The 24,182-nt window shown below is 39.6% G+C and overlaps 1 protein-coding gene across 11 annotated transcripts in view; it reads left to right on the plus strand.

The window, feature by feature from the left end:
- CELF2 (CUGBP Elav-like family member 2) overlaps positions 1-24,182 on the plus strand; it is a 375,608-nt gene that overhangs the window by 194,405 nt on the left and 157,021 nt on the right. The window lies entirely within an intron of this gene.

The raw sequence follows: 24,182 nt of genomic DNA on the forward strand, positions 1-24,182 counted from the left end.
TGTTATTCTGCACAGTGACAAGCTGATTAAGAGCAATTTTCTGGAGAAGAAATAAAGCTACCAACAGTAGATGGAGAAGAGAAAAAAATTAGGCTCTTGCGCGAACATCCTTATATCAGTGGTTGTGCTCCAGTAATTAAATTCTGACAAACAGATGAACAAACAATCTCCAGAGGTAATGAGGCTCAGTCAATGAACCACAAGTGTTCACAAGTACTAACAATAAGAGAAAATACAATTGAAACCCCTGCATATGTGTTACTCGAAAAGCAAGTTAAGAACTAATTAAAAGGATTTCTGTTTTCCTCTCCATGCTTTGCATTTAGAAATAGATTTACAGAGTGTGTTCTCCACATTCCAGTATTCCAGAATTCTTAGATATAAGCATGAGAGTAGGTTATAAACTTGCTTGTTTTAAAAAGGAAATTTAATGATTTCAATGCCCCCCCTTGACCAAAAGTTAGCATCAGCATTATGGGCTTCTTTTCAACAAACTTGAAAACCTGTAACCAGAGAAGTGAAATCCTTCAACTGCAATGTGCTTGCCCTTTGCTTAGGGTGCATGAAATGCAGACTCATGAAATGTGGTTATAGAAATTGAATACAGTTCCTCCCAACCCGCTTGGTGATAGCATATTTCACAGGCCGAAACGTAACTATCTTTTCTGCTCTTCAGGAAAAATGATAACATATGCCATCACCTTAACTGTGCAATAAAATAACTCAAATTGGTCATGTCTGTATAAAAGTGCTTTGTGTCATGTGATATAAATATCTAGATTTTTTTAATGTCCTTTTTCTTATCACCTGTGACAGAGACCTGTCCTCACCTCTCTCAGAATTGATTTTTTCCCTTTGAAGTATTGTTTCTTACTTCTTCAAAATATTTTTTTCCAGAAAAAAAAAGTTGGCAAAGCAACCGTTTCATATGACAAGTACAGATGGGGAGTTGACAGTAAATAGCATATCAACTTTCCCCTTTGCTGCTGCTGCTGGGCTGAGAGAGTTAATCCCATCAATAATGACAGTCACCTTAGTTTTGTTGATATTCTGTAATCTGTCTTTCCTTTCTCTCCCTGGTTCACTGCAATCCGCTCTTGGCTAGTGACCTGCCACATGCTACTTGGTATCTAATTGCTGCATGTGTTACTTTTTTTCATTTAAAATTGTGCTTTTAGGGATGAGGTGAAGTATCTTGAGGAACACTGTCAACTGGTTAGATATAAATTTTTTTTCCCCTCTCTTCCTCAGTGGAGCCAGCATTTAAAATTTATTCCTCAGGGTGCTTTTTGGCTGCTGTAAATGATGGAGATCACCAGTGGCTGATGCTTTCAACTGCTCCAGAGCGATGGACAGAGGACCGTTTGGAGAGGCTCAGTAATGCATCCATAGCCACATAGAAGCCATGGTGGTCTGGAGTGAACAAGTGATAGTGTAGTACCAGGTCCATGGTAACCCTCTATCACCAGCGAGGAATCTGTTCCCCATTTATGGACCCTATAGCTATAATGATCTTTTTTTTTTTATTTTTTTTTTTTTAATTCCTCTATGGCAGAGCCAGCCATAATGAGTACCAAGGTCTTGAGCACAGTAAGGGAAAGTCCTAATGACTCAAAAAAACAAGAGCTGAACTGAAGTCAATTTGCAAAATGTTGAATGTGGTTCTGACTTCCTAGTCCAGAAAAAGATTTGTATCTGGGGTTTAGTTTCATAGTTATTCTCTTGCTGTAAACAGGAAGAGTAACTTGAAAGAGAAGGGAGGCTGCATGTAGATTACTCTCCACGCACAGTGGCACGTGCGTGGAACTTGTACTGTACAGCACAACTAGGGTAAAGAAGGGTTTTGGTCTTTTCTTTTTTTTCTTTTTTTTTTTTTTTAATGGGGGCTGGTGGTGAAGTTGTTTCGGGTTTTTTTGTTGTTGTTTTGGGGTTTGTTTGGGTTTTTTAAATCTACATCTGTGCCAAAATGAAATGTTTGTCTTCCTTGGGTCGAAGACAGAAAAGTTTCTATCAGTCCTCTCGAAGATGTAGGCACACTGTCCTTTACACCATGGGAGCTTTTGCATGCTTCTCTTGATTGGGGTGGTGCTGTCTTTGCCAGAAACAAGGGGCTGAGGGACAATATGCTCAAGACATTGATGTTTCCTCTACTGGCAGCCAAAGACAGGCAACAGAATAGAAAAGAAAATTTTAAGAGTTTCCTTCTCAAATAAGACTGGTTTTCCTACTCTCCATATTAGGTATTTTTTATATAGAAGGGGAAGAAAAAAAAAGCAGACTAATTCTTATAGCTGATCTATTTACACATTTAATTTTTACTATTTATGTAATACTTGCTGATGAGGTAGCCTGGTATACTGATATCACCACTAATGATGATGTATTTTACATCTAGAATACAGTACTATCCCTAATCTTAGGTTTAAATCCTGTGTCTCTGTCATGGCATATGAATACAGCAGAAGGACAGAGAGACTGAACTGGTAAGGCACAGAGATTTCAGAATTGCAGAACACATTTAAGAATCTAGTGTTCATTGGTCCAGTCACTTAAAATTTAATTTAATCTTGAGGCTTTCTCCAGCATGGAACATTGCCATAAAATGAATTTTTATATATATCTGGTAATAGTAGCCTAAAATCTAGCAAATTTAATTAGTGCATTTTAATAAAAATCTTACATTTTAAAAGAGTGAACTGGAGTCACTTGTGAACTTGGCAGTAGATATCTTTGGAATAAACTATAGTAAGTATAGTTGCATGAAGGATATAATTCAGCCATATAAAAATTGTTCTTTAATCAGTTTTAATAATACTAGTTGCTGCTGCGGTGGTGTTCACACAAGAATCTCAAACCCTTCATTAAATGTTAAGTAAGCCGCAAAAATTCCCTTATGCAGTTCTGTAGTCATTTTTCACGTTCTTCTGTTGTGGCACAGGGAAGTGAAGTAATTTTCCTTCTACAAGAACCAGAAATAGAACCAAGATTCCCCCAAGCAGCGACCCCTTTACTGACTCTCTCCGTGTTCACCAGTTGAAACATGACTGCTTATTGTCTTTGTATATTCCAAATGTTTTAAGTTTCTTCTGAACTGTTTGCTATCTAGGGATTATGTTATCTAGTGCATAGTATAGTTATGACTGAGTATTCCATGGTCTGCAGAGTGCTTCTTCCCCTTTTATTTATTTATATTTCCTTTTTACTTTGCCCTCTTTTCTGCCCCTCTCCCCCAAAACAGAAGTGTGTAAGCATAAATAAGGTCTATGCATTTTCTCCTCTTGACCTATGTACAAGGATGCTGTAGAATTAGTATTTTAATTCTGAAGAATTAATAAAAAAAAAAAAAAAAGGTATTTTCATTACTTCTCTCTCCTATGAAAGAAATCCCCTAACCTTATACCTTTTTATCTTCCCTGGGAGAAAGCTGAAGTCAATACACTAATGCTAAATATACAATTTTTGACAGCTAGAGGAAAATTTTGACTGTAACTGAGAGGTTATTTATGTACAAACAGGCGCCTCCGTCCTACCCGTCTGTGCATGCAGGTGTGTGGGCACGCACTCTTTTACCCTTCCATCCTCCCACTGCATTCTTCCCTTGAAGAGCTCTCTACATCTGAAAAATGAAGCTTTTTTACATATCCAGCTCCAGTCAATCCCGTTATCATTAAACTCTTGTTGTGGGATGCCTAAATGAACTAACTTGTGTATAGCGTGCTGTTTTCCCAGCGTTAAGCAGTCCCCATTTGTGTGGTTTTTTTCTGTCATGGAGCCATAGCCAAGAAAGACAAACTTCCCTCCCACAGCAGAAGAACAAAGCATTGTTTCCTCTGTGCCTGAAATTATTTTTCTTGAGATAGTCCTACAGGGACCAAAGCCATTTTGCCATTACCCCTTAGTGCTACTTTATGTGGGATTTATAATGAAATTGCTTTGACAATTTGGATAATGACGGAGCAACACAATAATTGATGAAACATTTTGGGGTAGAACAATTGCCTTTGGGAGACATCAACTTTTGTATTAAAACTATAGTCCTAACGTAATACGCTGAAACTTTAAATAATAATAATTAAAAAAATAAAATAAAATAGTCTTTGCATTACTTAGTGTCTCTCACTGATTTTAGTTCCTGATAGTTCTTAAAGCAAGATTGTAAAGGGCTCTGAATCAGTAAACCCCACATAGCTGAAGGATTCTGTCTCTGCTAATCAAATAATCAAGGAATTGCCTTGTTTGTATTAGTTCCAAGACGGACATTAATAACATGAGTAATAGTATTCTGTAATTTTCACTAAGCCAAGTAAATGAGCTCGGTGAGACAGCTTTACATTATGCTAACAGAGAGGGAGAGAGAGTTTTACTGTGTATTTTAATAATTTCCCTCAAATTCTTTGTTTAAAACTTATTCCCTAAGATAGTAATATGTTTTACATTTATATATATATATTTTTATTGTCCATCTAATGCTTTTACATTTAAAGATCTCAGAACATTTAACTTCAGTTAGTTTCTGAATGAATAGTCTCACAGAGCTCTTATTGTAGATCAGAGAATTACATTTACTAGTTCTGGAATATGGTTTCATTCATTTGTAGATCCGAAGGACCTAATGAAAGTACGTTGTCCTTCATAGCTCCAGTTTGCAAACAGGAAAAGTGAAATGCAGAGAGCTCGAGTGCCTCAGCCAAGACGATAAAGCAAGCCAGGGACCTGATCCATATACACTATGTACATTAAACCCTCTCTGAGTACTCGGGATTGTTTAGCAGAACAGCCAATCTCTTGCAATTACAAACGTAGGACTATTTGCATGGATGCATTCTTCTCATGCTGATTTCCCAGACTTACATTTTTTCAGGTAAAGCAGTCAGCTCAATTGCTAACAAAACTCTTCTTCTGAGAAAAATTTTTACAGCTGAACTGTGAATTCCTGGAAAGGGAAACTGAATCCTTGAAAGCACGGCTCCACAGCCCTGGAGAACTCCTCAAGAGCGCTGCATCGGGTAGATTTATCCACTAATCAGAGTAGTTTTGCCATGAATGCTGTAAGAAATCTGAACTTCAGCCATAGCTCTGACACTTGTAAAAGAGATGTTGAGTTAAAACATGTGACATTACACCAAACAGATATGTTAAAAATTGTACTTAAAGGTTAATATAATAAAAGTGTAGTTCATGTGAGAGCGATAGAAATATTGATCATAAAAATAAGTAGTGGCCCAGAAATTCAGCTGAAAAGGGGGGAAAAAACCTAGTTGATATATGAAGAATTTGAGCTGTGACACTAAGATCAATTGCTGTATTTTCACCCAGTGAAGCATGAGAGCTTCAGATAAGGGCAGTTAGTCAGTGAAATACTGACTGACATACCCTTTTACTGTTGGCATTTGGTCTCCAATATTGATCTCGCCTGTCACTGCCGACAAAGTATACTGAGGCTATATATATGTTCAGATAATGTTGTGTTCAGTGTTTTATGAATGATTTCTAAAAGCTAAAGGCGTATAAGGAGTTAATTCTAGCATCTGCCCTCATTTATTTGATTGCATCTTTTATATTGCTACAAGCCATTATAATCTTCTGCCAGTTGGTCAGAAAACAGATAACATGCTATAATCCGCACAGATTCTTTAAATCTGAAGATTTCCCATTCCTCTGCTAAGAAACAGTGTATGTAAACAACAATTACATAGCACAGTCATTCTTTGACTGTCAACGGTGGGAACACTGTTCCTGAGTGTACAGAAGGTAGCAACTAAACTGGGTAAAGAATAAATCTTTAGGAGGAAGGCCATTATTTCTTCTGTCAATTTGGTGTAGCTGGAAGAGTTAAATTCAGAGCTTTTGGAAATAGTAGTGATATTACATCAAAACCTGTTTACTGAGAGACATACATCAAAAGAGTTCTGACATTTTATTTTCCTTTACCTTTTTCTTCTGGCTCCAGCTGAAAATTGTCTGTGAGCAAGATTTTGGGTTCTGCTCTTCTAAAGTTAACAGTTTGAGCTGGAGTCAGAAAGGCTGAAAGAATTATGTGCTTGGTTGCCAAGTGGGGTGGCTTTCAGCTTTGCTTCAGCCACCTTGGCCAGACCAAGGATCAAGCCCTTGCTCCACTGCAATCAGGAGCTTTTGCATGTTACGGGTTAGCCACTGGCTGCTTCAAAGGGACAGAAGGATTTATCTAGAGAAGAGTATCTCAATCCAAATCAAATCATTTTTCTGCCTTCCTCAGAGCATCATCCACAGAGTTGTAATTTCTGGTTCATTTTTCTCACGTTTGGTCATACCTACAGGATCCACTATGGGTGTCATAGCCAGCAGACCCAACGTGGTTTTTATTGTAGCCTGGCAAACCTTGAACTTCAAGGGAAGAAGAGACAAGGAAAGAAAGTAGAGCCCAAGCAACGAGTTCCTTGACTGCTGTGAGGGTCTGGTGTGCCCTACTCTAAGGTAGACTGGGGTGGCTGAGGTGGCTCTGTCTGTGCAGTGACTACTTATTTCTGGAGAAATAGATAAAGTTGAGTTTTGTCATTTACCCAAGACAGCTTATGTCAGTCTTAACATTTGACCTCTCAGTCAAGTTCATTTGCTTTCTTATAGCCAAATAACTCTCTGGGATAATCCTAGCCAGCAGAAGAAACGTCACAAGAATGAGTAATGAACTTAAAGGATGGAGACATGGGCGCGATGTCAGGAGCAAACTCGGAAAATGCATCAGGTTTTAAGGAGAATGAGTGGTTATCATAACAGTAACTTAAGAACATAACTGTTAAGACAAATGATTTGCATGCAAAATTCTGCAGCAGAAATAAATAATACTGGAAAATCGCTGCATCCTATATTAGTAATGAAGCAGTGGTTAAACCACTGTGAACTGCCAACAAGCCAGTTTCACTTGTTTCCCCGCAGCCGGTTAGGAAGAACCTGTAATTCAAAAATAGACATTTGATGTTGTTTCTACCTGTCTTTGCTTCAGATTTTGTTTTCTACACCCCATAAAATTTTGTGCTGAATACCAGATAGTACCATCACTGGTGGTGAATTTTATGATGAGGGTGTCTACCCACTGAGCTGCATGCAAGGATTACCTGGGTTCTGAGTTATGACTGGATGTTCCTCTGATGGGATATTTGAAGTTACGACAGTACTTCACCTTCTTTAAAACTCTAGGGTTATACTACACATGGCACTTCTAGAGATGCTGAAAGTGCTAAAAGAACAGCAATCTTTTGGGTTTTGGGGTTTTTTTAGTAATGAGCAGAGGGAGGAACCACAGGTGAGATACATGTGTGCAGTATTACTGGGCTTCTTAGATTGGATTGTAGTGGTGCTTGTCTTACTATGGATTTTCCTAGGGTTATTGAGGGTAGTGTGACCGTCCACCTTTTAGCTCAAAGATGGTGAATGAATATGGTCATGAAACATAATACAGCATATTGTAGACAAGAAGCATTCCTAGACGTTGGATGAAGCCAATTGATGTTCTTTTTGCATTCTCACCTAAGGGGTGAGGATAAGGTTAAAATTGGAAATTATGATGCTTTACTCATTAAGGCCTTTACAGTTACAAATGAGTATGGAGTTAGAAAGGATGTGTTCTAGACCATCAAAAGCAATTCTTAGCACTTTTGAGATTTCACCTTTTCCTGAAATGGGAAAATCATTTATGCATATTACCAGTTGCTTCCTGAAAGACAAGGTATTTTTCTACAATAAGCTTGAAAAATGAGACCTTTTCAAACTTTTTGTTTCAGTCAATCAGCTTTGATTTTAAATCATGAAATTGCTTAGGTGTGGGTGAGCAAAACCAAACACCTGTGAAATACATCTGCTGGTGGCAGCCAATAGACACATAGTGAGTTCAGTAGTGAGCTAATGCCTCTCTGAAGTGAGCTCAAGTCAATCAGGATCTGCTGGTTGTCTGTTTAAAGCAAGCACTCTCAAAACTTTGAATTTCATATTCAAAAAGCATGTTTTATTAGAATATATGTGAAATGTCTTTTTATTTTTTTTAATGGCATAAGCAAACGAGATGGACTGGAAACCAAAAGGGAGCCAAAAGGGGATACACACCAACCTCCACTTCTCACCACGAGTCTTGTGGGCAGAGTCCTTTCAGTCCACAGAGTAGCTTTCTGGGTCGCTGGAAAATTTGCAGAATCCCTTTGGTTCTCAGCATGTCTGTCTTCCATCATGTCTGCAGCCTGCTTTTCCCAGTGGTCCTCTGCTGTCCCTCTTGTCCCTTGTTGTGACTATCATGCTCATGCCACCATGGCTAGAAGCATCTCTCCCTAACGTGCTCTTTTTCACCCAGGGAGCTTTGACTCCCTGTTTACAGCAGCACAGGAGCAGCCCAAGAGCAGAGATGTAGCCTGTTGCAGACATGAACCACTCTCATGTGCTGGGAATTGGCCTCCTTGGCTCCCTGAATGTGTCAGGGACTCCTGCTCCAGCCACAGTGCCACCCCCAGGTACTCTGCAGCCAGTGATCACCCTTTGACTTGAGTCCTTTTTCTTCTCCTTTTCTTCTTCCTTTCTTTCTTCTTGGGCGAGATTTGGAGGGTTTGCAGCAGTCTGCAAAGCCTATAAATTGTCGGGAACCCTGTTACCACAGATGAAAAAGCTTTTTCAGGAAGCACTTTCTGTTTCAGAGACAGAAAAGGGGAACAAGGGGGTATTTATGGGGCTTTGGTGTATTCGTTGGTTTTTGCAGTTAAGGGCCTGTTGCGAGTGTTGTCTTCGACACTCTTCAAGGATCTGATGCAGCAGGTGTGTCTTTGGACTTTGTTTCATTCTCCCTCAATTCATCTTTGCCATGATTTACGAAAAGAACAAAGGTGGTCAAGGGTGAATGAAACCAGGCATCCGAAAAAAAAAAAGGTTACAGCATACTTCAGTCGCATTTTACAATGATATGATCAAAGAAGCTCATACACTACTACTGACATTAACATGATGACAATTTAAGAGCATTAATGATCTGTATCAGCATCTTCATCAGCCTGCAGAAAAAAGGCAAAAGCAAATATCAACATAGCTTGTTAATGGCTGACTTCTTTTCCCATTTCACTTTATTTTGACATTCTATGTACCCTGCCCACTATGACTGTTCACCTTATCACCATCATCTTGCCAGCTCCACTTAAACTTCAGTTCTTCATTAAATATTGTGCTAAAAAGAACATGCTATTCAGTATTTGAAGCGATTAAGAGTTGTTTGCAGTATCTAATTTAGATCAAGCTAGCAATGTAACCAGGTCTAATGACTATTTCCTTTCGTTTTTTTTTTTTTTTTCATAATCCTCTGATACATTTTGATGACTGTAATTTTAGAGAGTGATTGTATTGTCATAATTTAGAACCTGGATCCTGATGTAAATATATACGCACACACACATATGTAATATATATGTGTTTGTGTATATATACATTTATGCATGTACATAAACATAGAAATACACAGTCTACTCTGTGTCTCCCCTTCTAAATGGGATCTGTGGATATACCCTTGAGTTCAAACCCATCATTTCTATTCTCCCAGGCACTGTAAAATTCATTAAGCTAAGTAAAATGGCAAATTATTTGCTGCTGTTGAAGGACATAGAAGCATGCTTGTTTGATTTTTGAGCTCTTGTCTATGTTGCTTACCGAGCAACGTTGCCTTGTATTAGAAGGGTCGTGATTTCAAAAGACTCTAATAAAGCTAGTCATATTATGTGTGTGTATTAGAGTGTAGCAAAAAGCCTTTGTTCATTTTGACTGCCATGAAGCTGACTTAATGCCCTGTTTTGCAGCTGTTCTCTAACTACCGCTCCCTCCAGTAGTTTTTCCTTGCTAAGACCAGTTTTGTCCATCTCATGGGTTCGTCCAAGAGTGTTTGCAGTAACGTCTTTTTGAGGTTTTGCTAGCCTGTGACATGTCTAATGAAACAACTGGATATTTGCTAGTGTAAAAAGCTGAGGAATATTTTCTGCACATTGATTTAGGAGAACAGCAGTAGTTTTACTCCAACCTATCAAACCCCAACGTATCTGTGCAACCCTCAACGTGTTTAGAATGCAGAAGCATTCATGAGTTTAGTCTTTGCATCTCGCGCTCCCTTGTTACAACTAAAGATATGTCAAATCATTTCCTTAAGGGTTTAGGGAATGAGACTGACAGGGCTCGACTTCAAAAGAGCCTGTCATTTGATAGTTTGCATTTAGGCACCTAAATAAGCAACCTAGTACTGCAGATCATTCGGCATCCAGCAGACTCAATTGCTCTTGTTGGGATTGTTTGCAGCGAACACTTCTGATAACCTGACTGCAACTTTTAGATGGCTAATTGGGAGCTGAGCCTATTGGACTTAGGTTGGGCTGGGTGTGCTTAGCACCACTGGAAACCCATTCCAGGATCTCTTGTTTTCCAAATGCAGCTTGTTGGTACGCACGTCAGTGCGCCTGGCATGCTTCTGGGCTTTGCACGTCATCTGTTCACCGTCAGTCTGTTCAGCAGGTAGTCCTTGCTCAGTAGCTGATAGCAGAGTCTAAAGGTGAAAATATGCTTCGACATTCTCCTCCTCCCTCCCCATACGCTAAGTAATGCTAAGTATGAGCAGCTGGCAAGGAACCTATCGTTCGTTCTGGGTTTGAAACCTATAAATAGCCAGGTCGTTAAAGGTGTCGCTTACAATAAGCCTTTGTCCCAGAAGCTATTTGTGGGGTGGACTTTGGCTCTGCACAGCTTTCTAGGATTGCCAGAAGCAATGTTAATCCACCTGTGGCACTGAGGTTGGCAGAGCTGGTAGCGATTACCTCTTCTCCTTTGTGTATTGCTCAATCTGGTCAAATCTTGAAACCTGTGGGGTTATTATAAATTCATCTGGGTGTAAAGGAGAGCAAAATTTGGCCTCACGTCTTTACCACCAAATAAAAAAGAAAACAAAATGATCCAATAACTGGCAAAATTTTCGTAGAAGTGTTTTAGATAGGGAAGTAAAAATAATCCCTGAATCTTCACCGCTCTTCAAGGGAAAGGGAAGAGATGCGCTTTTTATTTTAAATAATTCATTGGGTTCCTGCTTACTGTCTGGGGAACAGAGGATGCCACAGTCCAAAGCCAAATACATGCACTTTAGCTGAGTCGTAATGAAAAGATACAGGGACAGAGTGTTCAGTGGTTATGGGGCTATTAAGAGACTCAGCAGACCCAGATTAATTTCTCTCCTCTGCCACAGACCTACATTATTACCTTGGTCAGGACACTCAGTCTGTAAAAGAAGAATTTTGCTTGCCTGTCTCTCAGGGTAATGTCAAGATAAATTAATCAGGTTTATGAGTCACCCAAATACTGCTCTAATGAAGGCCATTTAGTATGGGTTTATGCAAATGTTTTGGGGATGTGAGCACCAAAGCAAAAACAGTAACAAAGAAAACTTAGGGCAAATATCTTTAAGAGTGAGCACTGCAGTTTTTTAGGGATGGTGCTTCAGTTCAGGAAGCTTCCAAATTTGCTGGAATCCTTCATTTTGTACTAGGAGGATTATGGATTAGGTGCTGCTATTATTTCCCTAATTTTCTTCTGTAATTTCAGTGTTAACTGCAAGCAACATGATTTGATTTCACATCAGCGAGGGTCTTTTCCATTAGCCAAAGCCAGTTAAATCATGACGATTTTCTCTTTTAAAAACACAGAAACAAATGTTACTCAAATCAATTATTACCGAAAAATGCTTTGCTAATTGAGTTAAGAGAGACTCTGCCCGTTCCATGGTTTCAGTGGTTCATTGAATATGACAGACGGGTTTGACTGAAGTCAGCCTGTATATATATACACATATAAAAATATACGTGTGTGTGTGTGCATGTGTGCGCACAGACCCGTGCGTGTGTGTAGCACAGCTGATGCTCGCTGAAAGCTTCTGTGCGGTGAACCATGACATTAATAGTGAAATCAAGGTTCGCTAGCTGACAGACATAAATTTGCCAGAGGACATCCCTCTTCTCCACCCTCCCTGGCATGTTTGTGCACTCACACACACACACGGACATATATAATCTCGACTGCTGTTTTCTGGCAAATCCTATGGATACTTGGAATCACTGTTCTCAAGAAATTTGCCAGCCAGCCTCTCATTCATAATGTCTTGTGTGCGTTCCTGCAGGCTGAAAAAAAGTAAGTGAGAAGAATTACAGATGATTCAATTAAACTGATATTGTGCACAACAAAACTGAGAGCAAATGCAATTTCGGTCCTGTTCATGTGACTTAATTATCTCTTACCTCCCCACTCCACCCCCTTTTTTAGAATTTAAAAACAATTATGATATAATTGCCAATCTGGAGATCCCTAGACATGCAGTAAATACCCTTTGTCTCATTGAATGCTCTTTTCCTTGATTCAGAAATGGGACCTTATTAAAAATGCACACACAGAAAAAAAATCACATAAAGTCATCAAATGACCTTCAGGAAATAAAATTCTGCAATGCTGTATACCCAGAAAAGACATACCGGTGTATTAAGTGAGCGAATCAGCTAAAATCATTGAAGATAATTAGCTGTGTGCATTTATAAGATGCACACACTTTCAACACTCGAGGCAAATCCCTAGAAGTCAATTGAGACCTTCTCTGATAGAGGCTTGGAGGTGCATTTGAAGACCAAACATGCCTTTTTTTGCTTGAATTAGTAACATGTTTCAAAATTTACTAACAGCTTTTTAATGTGTAATCAGCTTGACTTAATGGGGAAGAAAAAAATCGCGATCATTAAGAAGCCCATACTGAGTGTATATATTCACGCGGTGGGAAAGTGCCTTGCAGTATACAGTAGTTTGGAGTAAGTAGGATCCATTATCCATATCTGCTGAAGGGCTGTCAGATATGAAGTAAATTTAGAGACCTGCTTGTCCCTTTAGCTATTCATCACCACTGAGTGGCTCTGGCGGCAGCTGGTGGTATTTTTAGACAGGAGAATGATACGGAATTTCTCCATGTGCCGAACATTAGCTGATCCCATTACTCAGAGCTACTCAGAAAATCGCAGCTGACACTTCAGGTTGGTGGCAAAGACGAGCAATTGGCTTAGAAGGGAAAATACAGAGGAGACGTCTGAGGAGGGTACATTTGTGGGGACACTGGCACGTTGGGGCTCGCATCAGCCGCGGTCTTGTGTTACTCAGGGTCAGCAGCAAAATGCAAAGATAATTTTTGAAATGCACATTTTCTTCAGGATTCAGTACAATATTGCTCAGGCGTCTTTTCACGTAATATACATAATGGTTTGAATAATAAGAATAACAACTCTTTGTTAGCTCCATAAAGCATCTAGCAGTCAAAAAAAGGTTTGTCCTGAGCTTTGGGATATTTTCAAAATAATGTGGGCAACTGACTATGAATAAGGTATTTTGCAAACAACCAAAGTCATCTGTGTTATTATTTATCATTATTTCATCAAAGAAAATCCATTTAGTTTAATATTCATTTGAATTGCTTCTCTTTAAGACCTCCAAATCCTAATAATGCGTCAAACACGCTCCGGAATGTCAAAATAGTAAATTGTATGTAATTTTCTTTGACAGTAAGTGGATGAGTCCTTGCCAGAATTGTTCCTCTTTACACCCGGTGTGAAGTCATTGCTTTTTTTCCATCAAGTGATATTTGACTTCTTAAAACCCACTAACAAGAACACTGCTGACCTTCTCATAACAAATTCAGTCGGCGCTGAATGGGGCTGGGCGAGCAGGGAGAAGCGGGCAGCGGGCAGTTGTCTTCTGCCCGTTCTTCTGCAGCCCCGGCTCCACGCCATCGAGAAGCGAGGGTGGGCCTGTGTGCCGAACGTTTTAAAACTGGACGATTCTTTGAAGAATGTACTTTTTTTTTAAGAGCTCTAGCACTGACCCCCAAGCACTGCGACACTGAACTTCCAAAGCTTTGGGCTTACAATGAATAGCATTCATCTTCGCTTCTGGTTCTGATCTTGTAAAAGCTAACTCATGCATGCACAACATGATAGACCATGTTACGCCTCAGAGCCTTTTTCAGAGCTATCATCTAATACATTTTTTATAAGCCAGAGTGCATTCATAGAATTCTGCCTCAAAAGGCATTCTGCTTTAATGGCTGCACTGAAATGTCTAGTCTGGGTACTTGTGCTTTTTGGAACAAAAGAGTAATGAAAATGTTGAAATTTTTTATAGCAGTCTTTAAGTTTCAGGGGTTTTTTTATTAAAGGTATGGTGTTTAAAGGTGGAAGGATGTCTAGAGAAAAGCTGCTTTCTGCTGGTCCTAAATGAAAAGGGTCAGAATTTTGGCTTCCAAGAAGGTGTATGCTCTTTGTGGAAGTGGCTGTTTGTGTATATTTTATAATATGTATACACGCATGCATATGTGCCTCTGCAGACAGGCTGATCTTGAAACAGGTTAGATTAGGAAAGTATTAAGAGTGGCTTTCTGTTGTCAGCCCTGAGACTTAGCTCAGGTTAGCTGCTAACAACAGAAGTGAAAAGCAGAAACGGTTCATGGATATAATTTTGTAATGTGCATCAAGGTACCAAAAAAAAAAAAAGAAACATTTTTTCGTTTGAGAAAGGAATGTTTCAAAATATATATTTACCCTTCTTGGATTCTGTAGCAGATGGAGGGTTTTGTACTCTCACTGGGAAATTAATTTTCTGAAGAAAGTTAGTAATGTGAAGTAAACAACAGTGCTCTTGAAGTTTTCTAGCGCTCTGCAGACAGGAGTCCATTCATTTGGCTTGCTTTGACACATTTTGAAGATTATTTTCCTATTGATCAGAAATTTGATTTAGCAACGAGAGTCATTCTTGGGTTTTTCTGTAACTGGAAAGCTTATTTGTCTTTAAAATGGGGAAGAAATTTGTCTGTAGCAGTAGAAAAATTGACATTTTTACATTATAATGCTTTCTTGGAGTCCCAAGATAAAAATTGTGTTGAAGTATTTTAGAAAATACTTTTTCTTTTTTTTAAGATACTTCTGAAAGGCTTCAAGATAAAAATTCTGCAAACTGTTTGCTGGGTATGAATGACTCATTGTAGAAGCTGAGCTTGGCTCTGTGCTTGTACTTTGAAAATCTGCAAAGAGGTAAAGCGTGTCAGAATCTGGGCCTTTGATTCACTTCTGCGTAAGAGATGCAGAGTGTCTTTTGCTTTGTCTTAAGAAAGAATAATTTGTACTGACGCTATTGTCCTCAACTGAATTTGAAAAAAAATAGAGTTTATATATTTCTGATTCAAATTAAGAGTCAAAGACAAGATAATTGAATTGTGTCTTTTGTGTGTGAGGGTGGGGTATTTGGTGCAACAATTGTCTCAATTTTTTGGTTTAGATTTTTTTTTATTATTATTGCTCCAGAGCCTTGGTACAGCTTGCCATACTTTGCTTTGGCTTGGCATCTTCTGCCCTGGCGCTCATCGTACAGCCATTCAGCCACCGTGCTTGTAGGTTTATTTTGACTCTAGCAGTGATTGCAAGCAATCTAACCTTTTGTGCACGTATGTCTTTCTGTGGGACTTGAGTATCATTTGCTTTGCAGAAAAGGCCCAGGGGGAGGGACTCGCCGCACAGCAAGTTGCATGGGAGTCAGCATTGCACCCTCACGGCGCAGAAGGGCAACTGCATACTGGGGTGTTCTAGCAAAAGGGTAGGCAACAGGCCGTGAGAGGTGGTTATTTCTCGTTTGGTACCTGTGAGTCCCCATCTAGACACTGTCCAGTTTTGGGCTCCCCAGTACAATACATTGGCATACTGGGAGGAGTTTGGTGGAGGGACACCAAGATGATCAGGGGTCTGAAAAACAAGATGTACAAGGAGGGGCTCAAAGAGCTGCTTTGTTATCCTGGAGGAGAAGGTGAAGGGAAAATCTTACAGCTGTTTTCAACTACTTATTGAGAAGAGGAGTATTATTACAAAAACAACTGAGCAAGACTTTTTTTTCCAGAGGTGCACAGAGTGCGTCGGACAGGAGGCGATAGGCACAAGTTGTTAGAATGGAAAGGCAAAGGTTGAGTAGCTACAAAGGAAAAGAATTTCTCCATGGTGGTGGTGAAACACTGTGACAGGCACCCAGAGGGACTGCCCTTGGAGATACTGAAATATCAGCACAGCCTTGAGCAACCTGATCTAGTTGGCCCTGCTCTGAGGATGGCTTGGCCAGGTGACCTCAAGATGTCCCTTCCAACGAAAATTACTCTGTGAATCTATGCTGACACAGGCTCTCTCTGTTTAACAATGTAGTAATGAAATTTTAATGCTGACAAAAGGGAAGAGGTCAGTTCCTCCTGCTTTAAGAACCATTTGTGTGAAGTTAAACCAAAAAAAGAACCACCCCAAAACCAAAACAACAAAACCCCCTTGTTTATCAGTTGTGAGTTTTGCACAACTTGTGACCAGAAGTGGGCAAGTTAGAACTTTTTGTTATATTCTGCAGAAGCAGAAACCATGTGGCTATGTTTTTGCAATGACTGCAGTAGTAATTCATGGTTCTCACAGAAAATAAGTATTTGTAGTCACCTCTGTTGCACTCTAATTTTGTTGGAGTTGTTGGATATGGAAAAGGAAAGAACTACTTGGATCCTGTAAGGAATGGGATGAGCCAGCGGTGAAGTATGACTGCAGAATCAACTAAATGCCCACCTTTCTGCTTTTAAGACTGTCGAGACATCCAGGAGGAGATTTAACATAGTTAATCTTTTAAAGCTATAATTAGTATTAATTTCTATTGCAGTGGAATTCAGAGAGCTCAATCAAGGTCAGCTGCTAGGTGAACAAACATATAAGAGAGCCAGACTTTGCTTCACCCTCTCCAACAAAAACAATTAATTGAAATGTTAAGCTGCCTCTGAAACTCATGACAAGATCCACCCCACTTAATTGTAGCTGTCTTAAGGGTTCCATCGTGGGCCTTTTACAGGCAATGGAAAAAGAGTGGGTCCCGCAGAAGACTGCCTCAAATGTTTTAGATGCTACTAGGATAACACATGTGAGATTTATCCCAACAAAAGGACTTGTCAAAGACCAAATTTCTAGTACTGTACCAGGGCCTGGAATAAGACCCAGGTCTTCTGAGTCATGGTCCCGTGCCTGTGTTATTTTTATACTCTTATCTACCGTGATCCTGAAGATACCCCTCTATCTGAAACAAGATGTGCTATTTCATGGAATATTATTTGGTCTGTTTACTCCAGAAAAGTGTGTTTTGCACACCAGTATCACTTCTGAAACAGACAGTATGTCATTCTAGATATTTTCAAAAGCAGCCTACAGCAGCCTTGCTCAACATTTCTGCAATAATGATGACAACCACTGGAATAATATAAACCACTTACTAATCAGTTTGCGAAGGCAGGACATCTGCTTTACACAATACAGAAGCAAATTAAGGAGGCTTTCACAGTAGTCTGAAATTGTGTGTTAGAGTTTAAAAAGAGAGCGAGAGAGAAAGAAACTAATGGTAAATAAATTGGACCATAGCGCTAGTTTTCATCCAGCTGTATGCAGCTCTAAAACGGCTATCTCAGAAAGGTACCTATTATTTATTAATTCAAGATGACTGCAGAAAGCAATTCCTCCATAAATTTCTTTCCAACAACTTTCTAATCTCAGTAAGTTGTTGGCAGAAGTTGTGCTGGGAGAGTATGTCCTCAATCACAGTTTTCACTATTGTAATTCTGAAGGGCACTTACCTGTAGACACTTGGCTTTTTAAAGCGTGTAGTTTTGCATGCAGGCTTATCATGTGCTAGGTGCTGACTCCAAACTACTCAGTCCTACCCTGCATTGCAGAAGAAAGAGAGGGAGACTGGGATTCACGGCAGCCCAGATTTGATGCGTTTGGTTTGTATGACTTTATCAAGGTTCTTATTTGTACCTGCTTTTCCATCATCTTCCTGGTGCAGTTCCAAAGCCAGTTTTCAGTGCCTCTAAGAAGCTCCATGCATCATTTCCTGAGCTAAAACTTTTAATATTTTTCACGTATGGAAGGCTGCCAACTTTTGTTTTGAGATGTAATATCTGGGCAAGGGGGAGACTAACTCAGCTGCCTGGGGATTAAGCATCAGAGCTAGGAGTAAGACAACTGGGCAAAATTCAGATAGAGATTTGATTTAGGGTAGGCATTGCACTTCAGCTTGGAAGCAGATCTCTCTAATTTCCTTTCTTGGATACATATTTCAATAGACAGCTATGTCTAGCAAGGTTTAGAATTAATCTGGACAGAAATCCTAAGATTATTTTTTATCACTGTCTGGTCCTTGACAAGGATGCCAGTTTAATTTGTTCCTTATTTGCTCTGAAGACTAGTGGGGTTGGGATCTGAGGTTATGTTTCCAGCAGTTAGCCACATCAATATTGTTTGGTTAAGCATACTCATTTAGAATTGGGAGAATATAAGTCTGAACTACATCTGTCTGCATGGAGAACCCAGTCATGGAATATACACACTGCCGTGCTTTGAACGTTTTAGATGGCACAACATAGAACCAAAGTCTGACGGTCCAGAGAAAATTAGTCCTTTTGGGAAATGCAGATGTTAAAGATCTGAATGCATGCAGCCTTTAACTAGGAGAAAAATACACTTTAAGTTCATCAATATTTTCTTTTTTCTTGGAGCAGGGAATGTACTTATTGGCAGAATTTCTGTAGAAATTGCTGGGTTTGCTAATGTTAAGAGTAACGCTTCCCCACTTAAAAGAAAAGGGGAGGACTGAATCCAACCGTGGAATGTATGTACGTTATTACTTTTACTTTTGCCAGGATATGGAATTCCTGCACTCCTCTCAGAGTTGGAAAGTTTAAGAAATAAAGCAAAACATAATGCCATTACAAAAGATGTTTAAGGCTCTTCAGGAATTGTTTTTCACTTAAGTCCAAAGTAATTATGTGCAGGTTTTCTTTCATCTGTTTATTTTTAAAGGTGATGAAGTATTTAGTACACAGTGTTACACTTTTTCTAAATTAAGTGTGAAGGATGCCCATCATCTTTCAACTGAAATGGCACAGCAAAGTATTAATGAAGCAAGACTCTACCACAATCTTTTTTCTAAACCAAAAATGGGAGAAAATACAGATTTTGGGGAGCTACTCAGTGTTTCTCCCAGCTGATCCTCTCGTCAAGGATGACAGCAAAGACTGGTGGTCCTCTAAGAAAGTGTGATCTCCTCTGATGTCCATGGGTTTCATCAGTCTGCCGTTAGCCCCCGATAATAAGCTTGTCCAAGATCAGAGCTCTTAGTACTGCTGCATTGAAGCAAAAATGGGGGGGTTCCTCTCTCATTAATATAGCAGCTCACTTGAGTGCTCACTTGTCTCATGATTATCTTAGGATTCACTGAAAAGTGTGGATTCATTGAATCTATTCAGACTTGTTACTAATATGAAATACCGCTGGTCTTCATGATACTGGCTACAACAGCCTTAGGACCTGCTGCATAATTTAGGCTAATGATTCTTTTTATTTCATTTTGTGCAGCCTTCTATTTCTGCCTGGAAGCAGAGATACTGCAACACTGCTAGAGCATCTCTAAGAATCACCGTTGCTCCAGACACTCGTAGCACCCCAGTTTTGTGAACTCGCAGGTGCACATTTCAAGATCAATACTTATTTTTGGACTAGAGGTTCAGGGGGAGCCCCTGGAATAATATTTTTGCAGTACCTCAGGATTGAACTCCCTATGGTTGGGATATACTAAGGTAGTCTAAGGATGGCGGTGATTTGTTCCTTCTGCACAATGTTTCTCAAACCTCAAAATGTCTTTCCCTCAGCAATTTAAAGGTTGCTGTTGGCTGTGACTGCAGGGGAAAAGACATTACTGTTTCTGTAAAGAAGTTAGTTGTAAACATTAAAAGAGCTTCAGTAATTCCTCTAAGGGGAGGCACCAAGCCTCACAAAAATATTGACTGAGCTTATGCATAACTTTTCTGTACCTCCTTGGTTATAAATAAAATCAAGCTACCCAGATTACATTTCATTATAGAAGACAGGTGACCTGAAGAATTTAGAAAGGTGTGAGATAATTAAGAATGATAATTTTCAGTTAACATTTGAATGATATGGCTCCATTATAAACCATTTAACGCAAGATGCAAATGAATGCATCTGAAAAGGGAATGTTACATTTGTGGGTTTACTGTAATTGAGTGCAATATGTATTTGAAGGAGTTGTTAGTAGGGAAATGAAGGTTTAAGGCTAAATATGACTATTCTGCTGAAAAACTAGAAAATGTTTTAATCAAGTAGTGAAAACAGGCCCCTAAATAAATAGGACTTACGGGAACATTGGGTTGCTTTTTGGAGGCATGTGAGGCCACGAGATCTTGAACAGTCACGGGATTATAAGGCAATGAGAAGCACCCTCCAAATTGTCTTCGTGCTATTGATGTTTGCTGTAGAAAGTCTCAGTTCATTGCAGATCTGGTATCCACAACACCCTCAGAGTGGCAGATCTGCTCCTTCATCAGGAAGTTTTGATGGAAAAGTGCCTTAAAAGCCATCGGCGCCCATGGAAGAGTTGAAGAGGTGCCATCGCCTCTTGTGTGGCCAACAAGAGGCCAGCACTGGCCCCTTGGGTCACCTTTTCCAAGCGCGGGTGTGCCGTGTGTCTTGTCTGCTGAGAACAAGTTAGCCGTGTTTGAGGGACAGAAGTGGCACTGACTACATTTAGAGCCGCTGAGCTGGAAAAACCCAAACCCAAACCCCCACGACCGCTGAAATCCAAAGGAGCAGCAAGGTCGGGGGCATCTGTCAGAGCGGCAGGCCGGAGCAACGGGTGATAGGAAATTCATTAATTAACTTGAGAAGTGCTGTTCAAAGACAGAAATGGCAGTGTATCTCATCCCAGGTTGAGCTGGCAGATAAATATTGCCTCGTGATAAGTAAGTGAGGCCATGTGAAGGCCTCAGCTGGCAGATCTAGTGACAGTGCTTCAAATAGAAATGTTTGTGGGGATACCTTTAAGTGCTGATGCTCTCCTCCTCTCGGGAAAACACTGAAAATAGTATTTTCTAGCCCAGAGCCACTGAGCAGAAGTAAGCATTTGCAATCTGTTGACATTGTATGTTAAAAGCCGCAATCTGTATCTGGCAGATGAGTAGAGATTTTGCAGTTGGAGGCTGTTGAACTAGCTGAGGTAAATAGACAGGAATGGGTGCTTTGGTCTTTAATTTGTATTCAATTTTAATATCATTTAATTGATTTTTGAAGTATTTTTGGAGCTTCCAAATAATTTGTAATGGTCTTTCCGAGCTTTAGATATAGCGCATCATATTTTCAATTAAAGAATCATTATTTAATTGATGTGGCTCATTCAAGTCCTGATAAATATGGGCACGATCAGAGCTGGTTTTGTTTCCTGATTCATTTCTCCAACAGGACTGAGGAAACACCACCTTGAACCATGTCTCTAATGGTGAAATCATTTCCTGCGGAATCAAAACGCTGAAGAATATCATTATTTGCATGTATTTTACTAAGGCTTCCACCACATAATACAGAGATTAATAATATCACTAAATTTCTCCCCCCTCCAAACACATGACTTGACTTTAGTAAGCCACACACTCTACAGTAGAAAGCCAAACATTGAACAGAAATAGTAGCTAATATGTAAAAAGAAGATTAAAAAAAGAAAAAAAGAGGAATGTTTTTAGCTCAGTTTTGGCTCTACTGTTGTCATACCCCAAAACCGACCTCTGTTTCTACATTATTTGTATGCTGTTTGGATATTAGCATTGCTGCCGTTCAAAGCTGTCTCCTTTTTCTTCTCTTTCCTCCCTCCACCAAGTATTTCATTTTTATACCTGTCATGAAATAGTTGGGGTCGAAAGTCAGCACGGAGTGCATCATTTGTACATTGTGTCTCTTTTCCTCATGTGCCTCTGCTGCCAGAGAAATTGAACTTTCGTCCATTAAAAATCCATTTATTGTGTCTTGACTTCACTGAACTAAAGAACAGGACATTTCATCAAACAGTGCAGTTTAAAATCAAATTAAATTGTACTAGTGCCCAGGAAATGTGACAGGATAAAGACCCTAGTCATTTAAAAAATCTTTTTAAAGACCTCCCTAATTGCACTTGTTGATACTTCCACATGTCCCTTAAGGTCAATACCGGTCAGTGATGTGAGGACTCAGCATGGGACACCTAAGAGGACCCTTTGGGGTTTTTTCTTTTTCTTCTTTCTGTAAAACAGGTGGTGAGCACTTCCAAATTCATGCTCCCTCAGGTCTGACACCTGCAAGCGGAGTCTGGGTGTAAGTGGTCCCCAGTTGTGATGTTCTTCCCTGTCCTTCCAGCTGAACCTTCACGTTGGGCATCATGTTGGACTGGTGGTACAGGACTGCCATCTACAGCGATGATTTGCATTGAAGCGTGTAGCACGTGTTTAAGTAACTTGGTAGCAAACCCCATGAAAATTAGGGGAAGCACGCTTGTCCAGTAAACTTGCCTGATGGCCTTTCAACTTGGTTAAACATATCCCCCCCCCAAATGGGTTTCGCATCGTATGTTCTTCCGTTGGCAGCCTGGTCCCTTTATTACCATATGTAACCACAACATGTGGAGGAGAGCCGCGTTAAATATGTTTCTTATCCTAGTTACAGTTTCCATAATGTTGATGTGCCACTGGAGTCAGAGGAGCTGGAGTTTCACAGATGGATTACAGAATTAAATTGTGCAACTTGCAGGGCTGCATATGTGCCGAGTTTCTGGAAGTCCGGAAATGAAACCGAGGGCTGAGAAAACACCCTTCTTCCAGACCCAATTGCACGGGCAACAGCTGGAATTTGCACGGCTCCTTATTCAATTAATATTCAGAAGCCACTATTGCGTTTTCCCAAGAGCAAAGAGACAGTAAAAGCAAGCTGCTACATCTGACTCCACTATTTGTCCTCCCCCTTATGCAGTGCTGGGTTGTTTGGTTGGTTGTTGGTAATGTTTTGTTTCTTTTTTTAACCTCTTATAAATACACGTTACATTTGGCAAAGAGGCAACTAGGGACCAAGAAGAGAACAGCAAAGTGGTGTTTCAGAAGCCAAGAGAGAAGCATGTTTAAAGTGAATTGCACCAGCTTTTTGTTCATATGGGAGATGCTTGTATTGGTTTTTGCTTGACTTGCTTCTGTGCATAGTAAACTGCTGAGATGCTCGTTTATAGTTTAGATCTTTCTAAGGTATGGTTTGGGTTTATGGTCTAACCAACAACATGGGGAAGGTGATAAAAATTTGTTTTGATATCATGCTGACAAGGTTTCTAAAATCTATGCAGCAGGTTAAATGTAAGCATGTTATCACTACCTTTCATTTTTGAAAAATTAGGTATATCCTTTTATTTTGGAGTGTACTGTATATTCTAAGTGGAACCAGATTACAAAATGATATTTGGAAAACACTTTTTATAAACCCTTCTTTTGTTTATATACACATAAGAGGTGTCCATTTTATTTGTGTGCAGAAGGAATGCAGCCAGTATGCTGCTCTTCTTGGCTCCCAAGCTGCTCAAATAGAAGATGAGGCCAGGGAATGTATTTTCTTATGGTGCTGTTTCTGGACTGAAGCATGGGCTGGCCCATGAATTACAGGTACTACAGAGGCTCCAGAAGAGTCAATTCTCTGGCAGCTTGCTTTTTTCCCTACTCAAGGCCAGCCCTGGAGAAACAGAGCTGAAAGAGTTACTAAATTGCATAGGTTGTTACTTGCTGGCTTCAAGGAATGATTTCAGTCTAGAAATCATTCATCATTTCTTGCGAGGTATTGACAAGTGACCAAAAGCTAAAAGGAGGTTGAGGAAGTCAAGTTTTTAGTTTGCAATCAAATGAGAGGCTTTGGGGATCTGGATTCCTTCTTTTCTGACCCACCAATTTCAGGGCAGTAAGAGCAGGAAGCACTACAATATTTTTTCATGTACTTGGTTTTGTAATACATCAGCTCAAATATAAGCTTTTAACCATTGATTCCAACATAGGCTGAGGAGATGCAGATCAATGGTCTTGACTTCGGTGTTTGGCTTTTTGATTTCAGGATTTCCATGTGCATCAGTTGCATCATTTTAATAGCAAACTACTTTTTTGGTATCTCATCATCGTTTAAATAATTGATTTTGGTTTAATTTGCACCCTTTTTCCTATTTTGACAAATTACGATTATAGTGTACAGCTTTATCATTGTCTCATAAATGATATAACA

Source organism: Accipiter gentilis, chromosome 11, assembly GCF_929443795.1.
Source record: "Accipiter gentilis chromosome 11, bAccGen1.1, whole genome shotgun sequence".
NCBI lineage: Eukaryota > Metazoa > Chordata > Aves > Accipitriformes > Accipitridae > Astur > Astur gentilis.